Here is a 19090-nt window from a genome sequence, read left to right as displayed (position 1 = left end):
ATCGGTGATGGTGATGCCTTCCTTCCTGCTCCCAAGCAGCCCAACTTTAGAGCATTGTCTCATCCAAATGCCTCACAAATCTGGATGTTGCACAGCTCAACCAGCTGGCCAATGAAGACCCATGATGCAGCCCCTTTCAAACTGTGGAGTTGATAATGCTGTCTCACGCAAGTACATCACATCTCCTTGTCCTTGACAGTGATCACTCAACATCTGACGTAGTTCTTGCACAATATGTACCCTACCAGGTGTGGTTACAACACTAAACATAAACAACACTAATGCACTCTGTAGCCGGTCCAGTTGTCAGAGAGAAATGCAACTCTAATTATGCACATTCCTGCCAATTGTGTGTATGTGTACAAAGTTATTTTCACACCTGACTACATCTTTTGAGTGAATTGTGTGTATGTGTACAAAGTTATTTTCACATCTGACTACATCTTTTGAGTGCTTCGTTGTTTGTAGTCAGGCAGTTTTAAATTTCCACAAATCACTTCAATGAAATGTTGGCATGGTTTCTTTAAATAAGTCATGGCTCCATTCCTGTCTCATACTTGTCCAACCAAACTTTTTCCTCTAATAATTAAGTTGTCATTGGGGCATTTAAATTCTGATCTTCATTCCATGCCAAATTATCAATGTGACACAGAGATTAGCAACTAGTCCTTAATATAGAGAAATATTAAGTTAGTCACTTTCTTTGGACATAAATATGTAGTGTCCTCTAATAACACAACTGATGATGTGTAATTGAAGTCACTCAGGTCATGTAAATATATGTGAGTAGTATCATACATAGGGCTGTTTTAAGGCCTAAGTGACATAAGGGCTTATTTGCAGTGCCAAGCTGAAAGAGGTGCCAGGAGTACTGAAGTACAAAATTTGTATATAGGCTTTATCATATTTAGTAGTGAAACTGATGTGGATGACAGTGTGTGTTAACAGAAGTGAAAACAATCTAGTGAACATGGGTGCACAAATGAGCCATTTCTGAGATAATTGCATGTATGAGTTCACAAGCCGCCACTGACTTCAGTATCAGATATTGCCATAGTTTGTATAAATGTATGAAACATTTTTATTTAATCCATATCTAATTGAGCTTCAATTTCACTCAAGACCTACTTTAAGCAGAAATACAATAATAATTCAATGCATTACACATTACAGTTTACTATACACTTGTACTTATAAAGCAAGTGTTCCATGTGTCATCCTCACATTTGTAGGCAATACTGCACTCATCTCTGCAATGAGTTTCAAATTCTTTCAAACATCTGATCATCTCTTATATCTTGAAAGAATTGTGCAGTTCACTGCTCCAGTACTTCAACTGTATTGATGAGAGTGCTGTACACTTCACTTCTTAGATGACCCCGAAACAGACAGATCCAGAGAATTGAGGTGAGGTGACTTCGGAGGTCAAACTGTAAGCAGTGCTCAACCTATCCATCTGGGACCATTTCAGGGCATTACATGTCATCTTAAATCGTCAGTAAATTGTACCGGTTTCCCATCAGTATCTACAACATTTCCCAACACTGTGCAAGGAAAGGTAGGCCATGAGGAATATTTGAGTCCAATTATGTGGAGACATAACTGAAAAATTTGTGTTTCAAATATATTTGTACTACCTAGGAAAATATTTGTAACTGAAGCCAGTGGGAGCTCATAACCAGACATTCACAATTACCTTGCAAACAGCTCATATATGGAGCCACATTTACTGGAATATTTTTGCTCCTGCTATCTTATATTTTCACACAATTAAGTTTTTGCAGTTTATTGTTATCCACTCTGTATATACTTAATTTAAAAAATTATTATAATTTTTGTAAATAAATCTATATATATAAAAGAAAGTCATGTTAGTTACACTATTTATAACTCAAGAACGGCTGGACCAATTTGGCTGAAAATTGGTGGAGAGGTAGCTTAGAACCAGGAGACAGACACAGGTTACTTTTTATCCCGTTCAACTGCTATAAAATGTGGTGTAACAAAAATGCATCTGGCATGGAATAAGAAAACGCAAATGTCAACTAAACGATGGCAGGACCGTGTGAAAATTGGCTGAAAATTGGTGGAGAGGTAGCTTAGAACCAGGAGACGGACATAGGATACTTTTTATCCCGTTTGACCACTATAAAACGTAGTATAACAAAAATGCATTTGCTATGGAATTACAAAACGCAAATGTCAGCTAAACATCACTATAAGACATGGTATAACAAAAATGCATCTGACATGGAATAACGAAATGGAAATGACAGCTAAATGTCTATGGTTAAGTATCAGTATATATCATTAATTAAAAATTTAAAGAAATAATTTGTATTTTCTTCGAATCATCATTAACAATGCCGTGGACCAAGACGATCAAATATTTCTCGACAAAGCCGTAATGCAAGAAGGATACAAAACATTGCGAATGAAAGGACTGAAGAAGAACAACAAATTGCCTGTGAAGAGCGTCGCGTTAGTATGGCTCGACTTCGTGCTTCTCAGTCACAAGAGCTAAGTGAGGCAGCCCGTGAAACAGCTCGGTTGGCAATGCAAAATGCCAGTACTTCCAAGATCAATGGCTGCAGATGAAATAAATGCTTGCCTCAAATCATCAAATCTATGGCGCTATGTGAAGAAACTTCAGCTGACAACAAACATGAGAGTTGCATTGCTTAATGATACATCTGCTGAAGATTTCTCTGAGCAATTGCTGACTATCGGTAATGGTCGAGTACCTGTCGAAGAATCGAGCGGATTGATTTCATTTCCTCATAATTTCTGTAACTTCGTCTCATTAAAAGACAAACTTATCAACAAAGTATTCCCAAGCATCATTACTAACTACAAAAGTAATGAATGGTTGAGTGAGCGAGCAATTTTAGCAGCTAAGAATAAAGATGTAGATGACCTAAACTACATAATTCAGAATGAGAACATTGGTAAAATGCATTCATTCAAATCTATTGACTGTGTAACAAATGAAGATGAAGCCACCAACTATCCAATTGAATTTTTAAACTCCTTGGATGTGCCTGGCTTACCACCACACAATTTACGCCTAAAAGTTGGCTCTTGGGTAATCATGCTTTGAAACATAAACCAACCAAAACTGTGCAACGGTACACTTTTGGTGGCAAGTAAATTGATGAATAATGTTATTTACGTGATGATACTCAAAGGAAGGTGAGGAAGTTCTCATCCTGAGGATCTCGATGATCCCAACAGATATGCCATTTGAGTTTAAAAGACTTCAATTTCCGATGTGTCTTGCATTCGCCATGACCATTAACAAATCAGAAAGCCAATCCTTGAAAGTTTCTGGTTTAAATCTGGAAATCCATGTTTTTCACATGGTGAATTATATGTGGCATGTTCACGGGTCGGAAGACCATCTGCGTTGTTTGTTCTTGTGCCTGATAATAAAACAAAAAGTGTCTTGTATCACAAGGTACATATTTGTAGAGTGGAAGCTATGCACCAAAAAACATAAGGAATGAAGAATCATTAAAATACTTCATTTTTTTATTTGTATTTCCTAATAAAAATTTGAACTTAACATCCAAAATCTGATTATTTATTGGCTTTAAGGCAGAACAGAGTTCCCAGAATGAGATTTTCACTCTGCAGCGGAGTGTGCGCTGATATGAAACTTGCTGGCAGATTAAAACTGTGTGCCCGACCGAGACTCGAACTCGGGACCTTTCCTTTCGTGGGCAAGTGCTCTACCATCAGAGCTACCGAAGCACGACTCGCGCCCGGTACTCACAGCTTTACTTCTGCCAGTATCTCGTCTCCTACCTTCCAAAGTTTACAGAAGCTCTCCTGCGAACCTTGCGGAACTAGCACTCCTGAAAGAAAGGATACTGCGGAGACATGGCTTAGCCACAGCCTGGGGGATGTTTCCAGAATGAGATTTTCACTCTGCAACGGAGTGTGCGCTGATATGAAACTTCCTGGCAGATTAAAACTGTGTGCCTGACCGAGACTCGAACTCGGGACCTTTGCCTTTTGTGGGCAAGTGCTCTACCATCTGAGCTACTGAAGCACGACTCACGCCCGGTACTCACAGCTTTACTTCTGCCAGTATTGCGTCTCCTACCTTCCAATCTTTACAGAAGCTCTCCTGCGAACCTTGCAGAACTAGCACTCCTGAAAGGAAGGATACTGCGGAGACATGGCTTAGCCACAGCCTGGGGGATGTTTCCAGAATGAGATTTTCACTCTGCAGCGGAGTGTGCGCTGATATGAAACTTCCTGGCAGATTAAAACTATGTGCCCGACCGAGACTCGAACTCGGGACCTTTGCCTTTTATGGGCAAGTGCTCTACCATCTGAGCTACCGAAGCATGACTCACGCCCGATACTCACAGCTTTACTTCTGCTAGTATATCGTCTCCTACCTTCCAAACTTTACAAAGCTCTCCTGCGAACCTTGCAGAACTAGCACTCCTAAAAGAAAGGATACTGCGCAGACACGGCTTAGCCACAGCCTGGGGGTTTGTTTCCAGAATGAGATTTTCACTCTGCAGCGGAGTGTGCGCTGATATGAAACTTCCTGGCAGATTAAAACTGCATGCCCGACCGAGACTCGAACTCGGGACCTTTGCCTTTCGTGGGCAAGTGCTCTACCATCTGAGCTACCGAAGCATGACTCACGCCTGGTACTCACAGCTTAACTTCTTCCAGTATCTCGTCTCCTACCTTCCAAACTTTACAGAAGCTCTCCTGCGAACCTTGCAGAACTAGCACTCCTGAAAGAAAGGATACTGCGGAGACATAGCTTAGCCACAGCCTGGGGAATGTTTCCAGAATGAGATTTTTACTCTGCAGTGGAGTGTGCGCTGATATGAAACTTCCTGGCAGATTAAAACTGTGTGCCCGATCGAGACTCGAACTCGGGACCTTTGCCTTTTGTGGGCAAGTGCTCTACCATCTGAGCTACCGAAGCACGACTCACGCCCGGTACTCACATCCCCCAGGCTGTGGCTAAGCCATGTCTCCGCAGTATCCTTTCTTTCAGGAGTGTTAGTTCCGCAAGGGTCGCAGGAGAGCTTCTGTAAAGTTTGGAAGGTAGGAGACGAAATACTGGCAGAAGTAAAGCTGTGAGTACCGGGTGTGATTCGTGCTTCAGTAGCTCAGATGGTAGAGCACTTGCACACGAAAGGCAAAGGTCCCGAGTTCGAGTCTCGGTCAGGCACACAGTTTTAATCTGCCAAGAAGTTTCATTTGGAACAGAGTTTGCTGGGTTAGCTAGTAAATAATAAATATTGTGTGTCTCACAGTTTTGTGCAGATATTTCCATCTGCTGCCATTTTGAGAAATTCAGCTGTTTCATTTTCATATGTAATGTACTGAAATCAACAGTATGAAAAGTCTTGCTGAAATCAGCCAATGTTAAAATGATTGTTTCATACATGCCATGGCATGTTTGGTATCACCAGTTACTCTGATTAATGCAGCTGCTGTGCTGTGTGTTTTCAGAAACCATATTAATATGTTTTATAAATGTCATATACTCTTTCAGCTGTTTGTGAACAATGTATTCCAATGCTTTAGATGCTGTGGGTAATTTGCTGATCAGCTTGTAGTAGCCTGGTGGGTTTGGGTGATCATTCTTGGGTACTGACCGAATTATGCTTTTCTTCCACTTCATATGACATGTATCACTAACAAGATAGAGACTGAAAAACTCTGTGGGAACTGGGATATTGATATTGGAAACATTTTTAAGCCTGCCTATGCTCACTCTGTTATTACCTACTGCCAAAGAGGTTTTTTTTGTGATTACTTTCTGTACTGTGTGTATGGAAATACATCAGTTGTGGGGTTGCTACCTTGTGACTGATAATTTATCATAGCTTGAGAGCTGACTGCTGTTGAGAAAAAGTTCAATTTGTCTGCCAGAACTTGAAAATTACCTTTGAACTTTTCCTTTCCTCTGCCTAAATTGCACAAATTTTTATTCTATTTTATTTTTTCCCCTGCAATGCAGCAGAATTTGACTTTCTGTCTACAACAGACCTGGAATGCCTGATTTTGCCAATGTGAATTTTTTGCTTCACTTTGTTGTACAGCTGCCTGTCTAGTTCATAAAGTTCAAGTGTTGGATTTTTCTCAATTTTTCTATGGGCAGAGTCTTCTTTATTCATTACCTGATGTAATTTCATAGTCAGCCATGGAACAGGAACACACTATAATTTCAAAATGTACCAGATGTAATCTGATTCTGTATTTAAAGCCATACAAAATATATAAATAAAACTCTATAATTTGACTGAATGTTTAAAGACATAAGGTGCATAAGTCTGCAACTAAATTCCCAGACTTTACTATCAAATGTTCAGGGTGACAGCATGTGATGGATTGGATCCAGAAGTATTGTACTCTTATAGTTAAGAGTGAAATAATCTACTTATATTCTCTCCAGAGTGAAATTTGAGCTGCAGATCAGTATTTGTATCTCCTATAGTAATTACATGCTCATATTGTGAGACTTACTGGTCAGACAAGGCTGATTGGAAGATTGATGCCATGTTGATTTTGGGTCATTTATAGACTTTCTACTTTCCTGTTAATAATTTCTGACTAGATACATTTATTTTGAAGAAAATGAACTCTGCTTCTTCCATCATTAGCATCCGAGTTAGATCTACATCACTACTCCGCAATTTACATTTAAATGGTTCCATGGTTCTCGGGTGTGCTGCCGAACCCGGTGGTCAAAAGTCCATGAAATTTTGGCAGACAACAATTTCAGACTAACAAAGTCTGATAGCAGAGCTGCGACCCCTTGAATCTGCCATGTATGAGAACAGATACAGCAACTGACAGATTCGAATGGCCCTCCAACACAAGAGCTCCAAGAAAGACATGGAGCTTCAACAATGACATAGAAGGTGAAAACTAGGTAGAAGAAGATGGTTTACCACTGTGACATTAAGCCATATGTCCATCCCCCTATGCCGGCCACGGTGGTCTCGCGGTTCTAGGCACTCAGTCCGGAACCGCGCGACTGCTACGGTCACAGGTTCGAATCCTGCCTTGGGCATGGATGCGTGTGATGTCCTTAGGTTAGTTAGGTTTCAGTAGTTCTAAGTTCTAGGGCCCCCCATGAACCATGGACCTTGCCGTTGGTGGGGAGGCTTGCGTGCCTCAGCGATACAGATAGCCGTACCGTAGGTACAACCACAACGGAGGGGTATCTGTTGAGAGGCCAGACAAACGTGTGGTTCCTGAAGAGGGGCAGCAGCCTTTTCAGTAGTTGCAAGGGCAACAGTCTGGATGATTGACTGATCTGGCCTTGTAACAATAACCAAAACGGCCTTGCTGTGCTGGTACTGCGAACGGCTGAAAGCAAGGGGAAACTACGGCCGTAATTTTTCCCGAGGGCATGCAGCTTTACTGTATGATTAAATGATGATGGCGTCCTCTTGGGTAAAATATTCCGGAGGTAAAATAGTCCCCCATTCCGATCTCCGGGTGGGGACTACTCAAGAGGATGTCGTTATCAGGAGAAAGAAAACTGGCGTTCTACGGATCGGAGCGTGGAATGTCAGATCCCTTAATCGGGCAGGTAGGTTAGAAAATTTAAAAAGGGAAATGGATAGGTTAAAGTTAGATATTTTTGGAATTAGTGAAGTTCGGTGGCAGGAGGAACAAGACTTTTGGTCAGGTGACTACAGGGTTATAAACACAAAGTCAAATAGGGGTAATGCAGGAGTAGGTTTAATAATGAATAGGAAAATAGGAGTGCGGGTAAGCTACTACAAACAGCATAGTGAACGCATTATTGTGGCCAAGATAGATACGAAGCCCACACCTACTACAGTAGTACAAGTTTATATGCCAACTAGCTCTGCAGATGACGAAGAAATTGAAGAAATGTATGATGAAATAAAAGAAATTATTCAGATAGTGAAGGGAGACGAAAATTTAATAGTCATGGGTGACTGGAATTCGAGTGTAGGAAAAGGGAGAGAAGGAAACGTAGTAGGTGAATATGGATTGGGGCTAAGAAATGAAAGAGGAAGCCGCCTGATAGAATTTTGCACAGAGCACAACTTAATCATAGCTAACACTTGGTTTAAGAATCATGATAGAAGGTTGTATACATGGAAGAACCCTGGAGATACTAAAAGGTATCAGATAGATTATATAATGGTAAGACAGAGATTTAGGAACCAGGTTTTAAATTGTAAGACATTTCCAGGGGCAGATGCGGACTCTGACCACAATCTATTGCTTATGACCTGTAGATTAAAACTGAAGAAACTGCAAAAAGGTGGGAATTTAAGGAGATGGGACCTGGATAAACTGAAAGAACCAGAGGTTGTACAGAGTTTCAGGGAGAGCATAAGGGAACAATTGAAAGGAATGGGGGAAAGAAATACAGTAGAAGAAGAATGGGTAGCTCTGAGGGATGAAGTAGTGAAGGCAGCAGACGATCAAGTAGGTAAAAAGAAGAGGGTTAGTAGAAATCCTTGGGTAACAGAAGAAATACTGAATTTAATTGATGAAAGGAGAAAATATAAAAATGCAGTAAATGAAGCAGGCAAAAAGGAATACAAACGTCTCAAAAATGAGATCGACAGGAAGTGCAAAATGGCTAAGCAGGGATGGCTAGAGGACAAATGTAAGGATGTAGAGGCTTATCTCACTAGGGGTAAGATAGATACTGCCTACAGGAAAATTAAAGAGACCTTTGGAGATAAGAGAACCACATGTATGAACATCAAGAGCTCAGATGGAAACCCAGTTCTAAGCAAAGAAGGGAAAGCAGAAAGGTGGAAGGAGTATATAGAGAGTCTATACAAGGGCGATGCCCTTGAGGACAATATTATGGAAATGGAAGAGGATGTAGATGAAGATGAAATGGGAGATACGATACTGCGTGAAGAGTTTGACAGAGCACTGAAGGACCTGAGTCGAAACAAGGCCCCCGGAGTAGACAACATTCCATTGGAACTACTGACGGCCTTGGGAGAGCCAGTCCTGACAAAACTCTACCATCTGGTGAACAAGATGTATGCAACAGGCGAAATACCCTCAGACTTCAAGAAGAATATAATAATTCCAATCCCAAAGAAAGCAGGTGTTGACAGATGTGAAAATTACCAAACAATCAGTTTAATAAGCCACAGCTGCAAAGTACTAACACGAATTCTTTACAGACGAATGGAAAAACTAGTAGAAGCCGACCTCGGGGACGATCAGTTTGGATTCCGTAGAAATACTGGAACACGTGAGGCAATACTGACCTTACGACTTATCTTAGAAGAAAGATTAAGGAAAGGCAAACCTACGTTTCTATCATTTGTAGACTTAGAGAAAGCTTTTGACAATGTTGACTGGAATACTCTCTTTCAAATTCTAAAGGTGGCAGGGGTAAAATACAGGGAGCGAAAGGCTATTTACAACTTGTACAGAAACCAGATGGCAGTTATAAGAGTTGAGGGACATGAAAGGGAAGCAGTGGTTGGGAAGGGAGTAAGACAGGGTTGTAGCCTCTCCCCGATGTTATTCAATCTCTATATTGAGCAAGCAGTAAAGGAAACAAAAGAAAAATTTGGAGTAGGTATTAAAATCCATGGAGAAGAAATAAAAACTTTGAGGTTCGCCGATGACATTGTAATTCTGTCAGAGACAGCAAAGGACTTGGAAGAGCAGTTGAACGGAATGGATGGTGTCTTGAAGGGAGGATATAAGATGAACATCAACAAAAGCAAAACGAGGATAATGGAATGTAGTCGAGTTAAGTCGGGTGATGCTGAGGGTATTAGATTAGGAAATGAGACACTTAAAGTAGTAAAGGAGTTTTGTTATTTGGGGAGCAAAATAACTGATGATGGACGAAGTAGAGAGGATATAAAATGTAGACTGGCAATGGCAAGGAAAGTGTTTCTGAAGAAGAGAAATTTGTTAACATCGAGTATAGATTTAAGTGTCAGGAAGTTATTTCTGAAAGTATTTGTATGGAGTGTAGCCATGTATGGAAGTGAAACATGGACGGTAAATAGTTTGGACAAGAAGAGAATAGAAGCTTTTGAAATGTGGTGCTACAGAAGAATGCTGAAGATTAGATGGGTAGATCACATAACTAATGAGGAAGTATTGAATAGGATTGGGGAGAAGAGAAGTTTGTGGCACAACTTGACCAGAAGAAGGGATCGGTTGGTAGGACATGTTCTGAGGCATCAAGGGATCACCAATTTAGTATTGGAGGGCAGCGTGGAGGGAAAAAATCATAGGGGGAGACCAAGAGATGAATACACTAAGCAGATTCAGAAGGATGTAGGTTGCAGTAGGTACTGGGAGATGAAGAAGCTTGCACAGGATAGAGTAGCATGGAGAGCTGCATCAAACCAGTCTCAGGACTGAAGACCACAACAACAACAACAAGTTCTAGGGGACTGATGACCGCAGATGTTAAGTCCCATAGTGCTCAGAGCCATTTGAACCATCCCCCTATGCGGTGCTTTAAGTGCTGGAAGTTCGGGCACATATCTTCCCGCTGCAGTTCCAGCACCACATGTCGAGACTGTGGACATCCACTGCACCCAGATACTCCATGTACGTCATCTCCAACTTACACCAACTGTGGAGAGTACCACTCCACCTGCTTGCCAGACTGCCCAGTACTCCAAAAGACCACTTTCATACCATTTGCGGGCAAGGTATCATAAAAAATTGGCAGACCACTGCGAAAACACCACATAATGCCAGTTTTCTGCTCACCAAACAAAACTTGAGGTTTATCAGGGGCGTGAAAGCAGACCTGGGTCTCAAAACACTGGGGGCATATCAGATTCCACGTGAATGTGGAAAACTTATTTTGGACAAACAATCAACACAGTTGAAGAACAATGCATAGAACATTAACACTACACTCACTTGCTGCTACCCAACAAGTCTGCAATACCAGACCACTGCATTGACTTTGCTCATAAAATGTATTACCAACAAATGGAAGTCCTGGGTACCACCAATAAATTTTGAGACTGCATTTTCCAAGAAGCAATTGAACTTCATGTGACTGATATCTTAATCAACAGAGACACTAGCTTCCAACTGAACAAGGCTTGCAAATCCTTACTTAACTCCATGCAAGTTATATATGACACCTGAATCGGAGATGTAATAAGGGTAGCAGGTGGAAGGCAACTGAGAATTTCCCCTTCTACCGTATCTTCCTTCGCCGTCGGCGTTGTCGTGGTTACCGTGAGACACCGTTATACTAAGAGGAAAGGCGCGTCGATCTTAGAGCATGAGATGTGATGACCTTAAGCCATTGACAACACACAACGGTCACGGTAGCACCTGATTCCAGAATAGCTGCAGTAGTTAAGATCTACGAACTATCCCCTGTTGACCAGGTCCCCAAAACTTAACTCGTAACGAGATCCCTTCAAAGCAAATTGTCATAACGATCGTCTATAAAGGCTTCGTACAACGAGAATAAATGTTACGGTTTATGGAATAATAACAGATACGACCAAACTGTCTTGTCTCTTCTGCTTTATTTAACTTAACTTCGTTCACAGTTTCATTTCGCATTCACCACTCATTCACCGAAACCCTTTGATGAACAGTTTTGGTTGCTTAACACCAACAGTCAATGATAATGACACAGCTTTTCTCCTTTTTATAAATTGAAGCCCGCTCTCCGTGATATAATAAAAAAAAAACCGGTCCCAATACCGCGTCCCTCGTGAGATGCGAATAGACTTATCCCGGAATTGACCGCCCTGTAGGTGTACTCAATTTAATGACCACACTTCACTGTCCGCTATTTTGCGTAACTGAATGTCCATTTGTTAGTCTGATTATACACTGTAGCTATTTAAAATTCGCCCCTATATTTTTCACAACGCACAATTAGCACACCGTTACTTGTTTTCTTTTTTTTTTTTTTTCTAAGAGTAAACGGAAAAAAAAGACGCCGTATCATCGGCTTAGTCGATATAAAGCGAAACACCTTAATATGCCCAATTTTACCTCTTCTTATAGGATCGGCTACCTTACTCATTAATTTATTACAAATTATTTCCAATAACGCTAAACAGGTATCGCCGTTATATTTTAATTGTATTCAAAAGCATGTTACTACTATTATGACCGACCAAATCGTAACAGATCACACGGCGTGCGTTTTTAACGATAGCTTTACGCTATTCAAGTTCCGTTACAGCTGTCTTGACTCGTAATGTTACACGGCCCCCCAGACTGTGATGTCTTGAAGAGGGTTCCAGACAGAACAGGCTTATTTTTTTTTTTTTTTTTTTTTGGTGTACTGTGACAGGAGAGGGTATTTGTTTCGGCGAATACACTCACTCTCAGATTCACTCAACAAGTCAGTACATACATTCTACAATATTTAAGTTGAGTTAATGGGCCTCGACAAAATGCCCTTAACTAAATTCCACATTTGTTTATAGGTTGTCTTAGAAACACTTCGCACTAATCACTTCATATTCACACCACATTTTTTTTTTCTTGGATGTAGCCCTCAGTTCTTCAACCGACTGTGCAAGGCAGGGATCACAGCCGGGTTCGACGATTGGCATCCTAGGCCAAAACCCTTATCAGGCCACTTGTTTAACCAGAGAGGATTTGCTCCTTTTCTTTCCCTCTTAATTCCACTTTTAAATCATCCATCCTCGCTGTTCGGTGAGAGGATAAATCATATTTCAGCGTCGTCATTGTTGCTGATACCAAGAAGGTATCTCATGGAAATCGTCGGTACATTCTTTAATTTTCTTTGTAGGTTAGTATAAGTACGTATTTATCCACTGGTGCTTTTATTTAGTTCACTGGGTGTAGTCTTGGTATCATTCAGTGTTTCTTGAATCTATATTTTGCTCATTATTGATAATACTTCTTCAGGTCTATGTGAGGGAACAAGCCTTTAATTACATCAGTATCACAATCTGCCAGGAGGTAGCTCCCTTCATGAGGTATTTTCATTATTTTATATGGACCTGTATATAAATATTGCCATTTCTTATTCAGTCTTTTCCTGGTTGATGCTTTTGGGTGATTTCTCAATAAAATTTCTTCCCCTACATCATATGTGACTACTTTCGTCACATTTTTATCAAAACGGGTTTTTCTCAATTGTGCTTGATGCTTCAGGTTTTCGTAGACCTTCTTCACCATATCTTCTTTCTTGGTAATCTTTTGTTCTATCACAGGTAATTTCTTCATCCATTCTGGCACAATACTTTCACCAAATACTATTTGGTTAGGTGAATAACCTGTCGATAAGTGTGGTAAGTCATTATACACTTTCTCAAATTCATAAATCCAATCGATCCATTTATAATGTTGTTTGGGTATGTATGTCCGTAAAAATTGGTTCAACTCTCGGAAGATTCTTTCAACCGGATTTCCACAAGGGTAAAATCTTGAGATGTAAATGTGTTGGATTCATTGTTCTTTCATAGTGTCTCTCCATACTTTGCTTGTATAATAAGCAGCGTTGTCTGTCAAGATCATTATAGATTTGCCAAGCTCAGTTATATAGTTGTTGATAAATTTGCGTAACATGGGTCGAACGTGGAGATTTTTCGAAGGATATAATTTCACATATTTTGAAAAGAGATCATAGAAAGCCAATACATATTTGAACCGTCCACGTGTCATGGGACATGGCCCACAGACATCACATGACACCAACATTAAAGGTTGTTGTGGGATGATAGGATGTAATTCTATCTTCCGACAATAGTTTATGGGTTTCGCCTTCTGACATATTTTGCACTTCTTAATAATATTTGTAGCCATACGTCCCAAATTTGGATGATAGTATTGTGCTATTTTGACTGTACATTTAGCGGAACCAAAATGACCCCAATTCAAGTGAGTGTACCATACTAGTGATTCTAAATATTTATTTGGAACACAAACTTTCCAAACATCTTCTTCATCCTTCCTCCGATACAATATTCCAGATTTTAATTGATACTGTTCTTGAGAGTGACTTAGCGTTTTGCTTTCAACAGCATGCCTAATGGCTTTCCACAACTTATCATCTTCTTGCAATTGTGGAAGACTTCGAGATAGCTGTGAAATCTGCCTCTCACAATATTGCCTTGATAAATTCATGACTTTAAAGTCAATAATCCGTTCTTCACAATCGTCTTCATTCTTTCTTTTCGGTAGTCTTAAAAGAGCATCGGCTATGATGTTGTCTTTCCCTCTGATGTATTTGAGCGTAATATATTCTTGCAGTAGCAAGGCCCACCGGGTTAAACGTGAATGGAACATCCTTCCTGTTAAAATAAAAGATAAAGCTTTGTGGTCGCAGAATACAATGATCTTCTTTCCATATACAAAATAGCGAAACTTAATAAGGGACCAGACCACGGCCAGTACTTCCAATTCAGTAGTACAATATGCACGTTCACAGCTAGAGAGTGTTCTGCTGGCAAACCCAATTATCTTGATGGTACTGATATCTTCTGGATTGTCCATCTGGAAAAGAGTGGCACCCAATCCTGTTTCAGAAGCATCCGCAGCAATATAAAAATCTTGATCAAGTCTCGGATGATGTAACAGTGGAGCATTAGTCAAAGCATTGCGGATGTTATCAAAAGCTTGCGTGCATTCGGAATTCCACTCCCACATGACATTTTTTCTTAACAGCCGTAACAAACAGTCTTGGCTTCCTAACTGATTGGGTAAAAATCATCGAAAAAATGAAACTAAGCCGATAAATGACTTTAATTCCATTCTATTCTTTGGATAAGCACATCTGTTAATCGCATCCATCTTTTTAGGATTTGGTTTTATCCCTTCAGGAGTGATTATATGTCCAAGAAATTTCAATTGGTTATGAGCAAACGTGGATTTTCTCAAATTTACAGTAACTCTATATTCAAAAAATTTCGCAAAAACTCTTCTTAATAAGTCCAAATGTTCCTCCCAAGTTTCAGAAGCAATTAGCAAATCATCCACATATAAAGTAACTTCATTCAAAAGGTCTCAGCCCAGTACGGTATCTAATGCCGATATGAAAACACCACCGCTTATTTTCAACCCAAATGGCATGACAGTAAACTGGTAACTCCGGCCCAGAAAAACGAATGCAGTATATTTTCTAGATTCTTTCGATATTCTAGTTTGCCAATATAAACTACGCATATCCAAAGAGGTTAAGAAGCGGGCACCATAAAACTTTTGTACTAACTCTTCTAGATTCTCCGGTCGCGTTTGTACAGGTATAATGATCTTATTGATCTCTCTGGCATCCAACACCAATCTGATGTCACCATTGGGCTTAATTACCGCCACAAGAGGGTTACAATATTCAGAATCTGAGGGCTCAATAATACCCCATTATAACATTTTATTGATTTCCTTTCTGACTACTTCTTTCTTTGTCCATGGGATAGAATAGGAAGTACGACAAAAGGGTTTATGTGCATACGTCTTTATATGGTATTCAAAGTCTTTTATTATACCCGGACGTTTACTAAAAATTGACTGATATGCTTCCAACAAGTAGTACAGTTCATCCCTTTGGATAACAGATAAATATTCTGATTCTAACACCTTTTCCTGCAATGACATTTTATCCATCATTTCTTCAGAACATTTAATAAGGCATATATCATACACATTTTCATCATCAATACTGACATATTTTACCATTAGATTCATACACAATTGATTTGGAATTACTCGGCCCTTTCTCAGGGTGGTTGTGAAAACATTACCATTGGAATTAAATATACATTCACCTTTCTCTAAATTAATGATTGCACCGGTCTCACATAAAAAATCCAAATCCCAGATACGTGGTACTGTCATTTTAGGAACAACCAGGAATGTACTTTCTATTTGAGCCCCCTGTATTGTAACGTCAACATGTACCTGTTTCACAACTTTTTGCATTTTTGCGCTGAACGCGCCAGACACGGTACATCCTGTGATAGGAAAAGTGGGCATTTTTACCCCTCGGCTTATCTGTTTTAAACAGTCCAACGTCATGACACTAATAGTTGCTCCAGTATCAATTAATATTTCAACATCAACATTATTTACACTTGTTGGAATTATTGCCTGTAAAATTTGTCGACATTTATTAGAAACTTCAGGTTTTTCTTCAATTAATTCATTCCTTATATCCTGATCATTATTGTACCTTAATACTCTCACTTCAAATTGATGCCTGCCTTCCTTCTCCTTTCCAGTCATCCTAGGAAGGCATTTGGTGACTGGTATTAGTTTAATCTATCTCGTTGAGTCATCGGTGGGGGTTCATGAACTTCCACAATCCGTACAGTATGATCCGAGTTATGGTATTCACCCCGTCGCACATTGGAGGCTCCTTCGCCCACGGGTATAACTCCTTGTGCTGGATGAGGACTCCAGGCATTTGTTCCATCCTGCCGATGAACATTATGCTTCAAATTATCTTCCCAAGGTCGAATGCAATTGGGTTCATCATTTGGGTACCTGTTACTCTTATTAATATCACTACTATGCACATTCGCGTCACCATATCGAGGTTTACCTCTAGCACAGTAAGTATCTCTTCTGTATTTATTATAATCATTGTTTTTATTGCAACCATAGGATGAAGATTGTCCACGCTCCTGTGATGCGGGTTTGACCTGGTTTTCGGTATTATTATTATCATACGTTAAATTATTATTATAATTATTCGTATTACTATGAGTGTGAGTCGACATTTGATTACTACTCATTTGTCTTGCGTCTTCCATAATCATATCTATAGAGTCAATCACCGACAAGAATTGTTCTACATTGTGGTCAGGAACATTTATTAACTTTTCACGTATATTTATGGGCAACCTTCCCTTCAAAATTCTGATCACTTCCTTGTGAGAAATTGGATCACTCCAATAACGTGTCTTATTTATGTACTTTTCAAAATATTGCCTTAAAGTACTCCTTTTACTGTTAAAATACTCAGGTTGGTAAACCTCTTTTCTTAATTTCTCTTGTTTACTCGACGACCAGTATTTAGCCAAAAAAAGTTGTTCAAACTCAGCGCAAGTATGGCAACTTTCACTTACTTCGGCGGCCCATAATGCGGCTTCTCCGGTAATTTTGGATACTATAAATTGAAGTCGGTCGTGTTCTGACCAGCTACGCGGAAATATTCTTTTGAAATTATTGATAAAGATTTTCGGATGCAGGTTGTTCTTTTCAGTGGAGAATGTTGGGAATTGTCTACTTTTAAAAATGCTGTTCTCCACCTTTAAAGAAGACAAATATCCTTGCTGACCAAAAGAATCATCATCTTTACCAACCGAATCATCAACTTCCCAATGCAAATTTTCACCACAATTGTACTTCGTATTATCACATGTTCGGTTGTTTTTCGACCTACTCTCCGAACGTTCGTCCTCTGTCAACAAATTTTGTGATGACTTTCGTTCTAACTCCGCCAATTTATGATTGGTTTCCTTTTGCCATTTAGGTAACTCATCAACTATTTTCTCTTTTATTTTCTGAATTTCGCTAGTGAAGAGCTTAATTAATTCATCATTTCTACTTAGGTGCTCATTGATATTTTCATTTGGCTGGGATCCAATAGTAGTCTTAACCTTGTCTACAATTTCATTTCCTTTTATTTCTATCCATTCAGTTAGATCTTCGTCAAGTCTTTTAGTTTGATCTACTAAATACTTGTCAATCCCTTTACAAGCATCAGACTCAAACTCGACTATTTGTTTCGAAAGCTCTTCTATCTGTGCGCTAGCATTGAAACAGCTGCTTTCACACTTAACCATCCTATTGGACAGGCCATCATAACTCTTCGAAACTACCTCATATTTCTTTTCTACGTCATGAAGTTTTCCCATCAAATTATTATATTGCCTTTCTAAGGTGTTAGAAAACTCTACATCTAGTTCTCCAAATTTCGCATTTAATTGAGTCTCCCAGTCTGCCTTTAATTCTTTCTTAGTATTTTCCAGTTTATAATCAAAGGTGTTCAGTTTGCTTTCCAAAGAATCCATTTTAACTTCTAATGAACCAAATTTGGCCTCAAATTTTTCATTTAACTTTTGATTGTCCTCTTTTAATTGCTTATTATCTTTTTCTAGTGAACCAAGTCTTCCATTCATTACACCCATTTGAGTATTTATTGATACCAGCATATCAAACATTTTTTGATTAATATTTCCATTTTGAGGATCAACTTGCTGATCTACTTCCGAAACCTCAAGATCTTTATGTTCTCCCTCGCTGCTTACCTTACTTATCATTGTATTTGAATCTCCTAACGGCTCTAAATCAATAACTGTATTATTATCTGTACATGTCTCCTGTCCCACATTGAGCTCATGGGATGCATCATCCCTATCCTCTTCACTTTCCTCTCTCTCTCTACTCATTACTCTACTCAACTGCACATTATCATGTATTCTTTTCGTTCATTTTGACATGATTATTCACTACCAAGACATACACTTATATTCACTATGTATTTATATATATTTATCTACCGAAATCACAAGTCTCAACTTCTTTTTTTTTATATAATTATACAGTTATTTTAATCATACCTGGTAGTATCGCTCACTTTTAGCAATTATTGAAGAATACCTCTTTCATTGGACAGACTCACTGGCTGCTACAATATTTTCCAACTCTAGGGTTCGTGAATCCGGATGACACTCGACTCGATGCAGCAATCCTCCTCGATCGAGCCACACGTTGTGGCGCCACTTCTACCATATCTTCCTTCGCCATCGGCGTTGTCATGGTTACCGTGAGACACCGTTATACCAAGAGGAAAGGCGCGTCGATCTTAGAGCATGAGATATGATGACCTTAAGCCATTGACAACACACAACGGTCATGGTAGCACCTGATTCCAGAATAGCTGCAGTAGTTAAGATCTACGAACTATCCCCTGTTGACCAGGTCCCCAAAACTTAACTCGTAACGAGATCCCTTCAAAGCAAATTGTCATAACGATCGTCTATAAAGGCTTCGTACAACGAGAATAAATGTTACGGTTTATGGAATAATAACAGATACGACCAAACTGTCTTGTCTCTTCTGCTTTATTTAACTTAACTTCGTTCACAGTTTCATTTCGCAT

The 19090-nt window shown here is 39.5% G+C and overlaps 1 protein-coding gene across 1 annotated transcript in view; it reads left to right on the top strand.

Annotated features, from left to right (window-relative positions):
- The window catches only part of LOC124733083 (protein abrupt), a 139186-nt gene that overhangs the window by 112078 nt on the left and 8018 nt on the right, over nucleotides 1–19090 (top strand). The gene's annotated exons all lie outside the window — the stretch shown is intronic.

This window comes from Schistocerca piceifrons, chromosome 1, assembly GCF_021461385.2.
Source record: "Schistocerca piceifrons isolate TAMUIC-IGC-003096 chromosome 1, iqSchPice1.1, whole genome shotgun sequence".
In the NCBI taxonomy this organism is placed as follows: Eukaryota; Metazoa; Arthropoda; class Insecta; order Orthoptera; family Acrididae; genus Schistocerca; species Schistocerca piceifrons.
The sequence above is the reverse complement of the archived record's forward strand: the minus strand, read 5'-3'. Positions and strand labels throughout refer to the sequence as shown.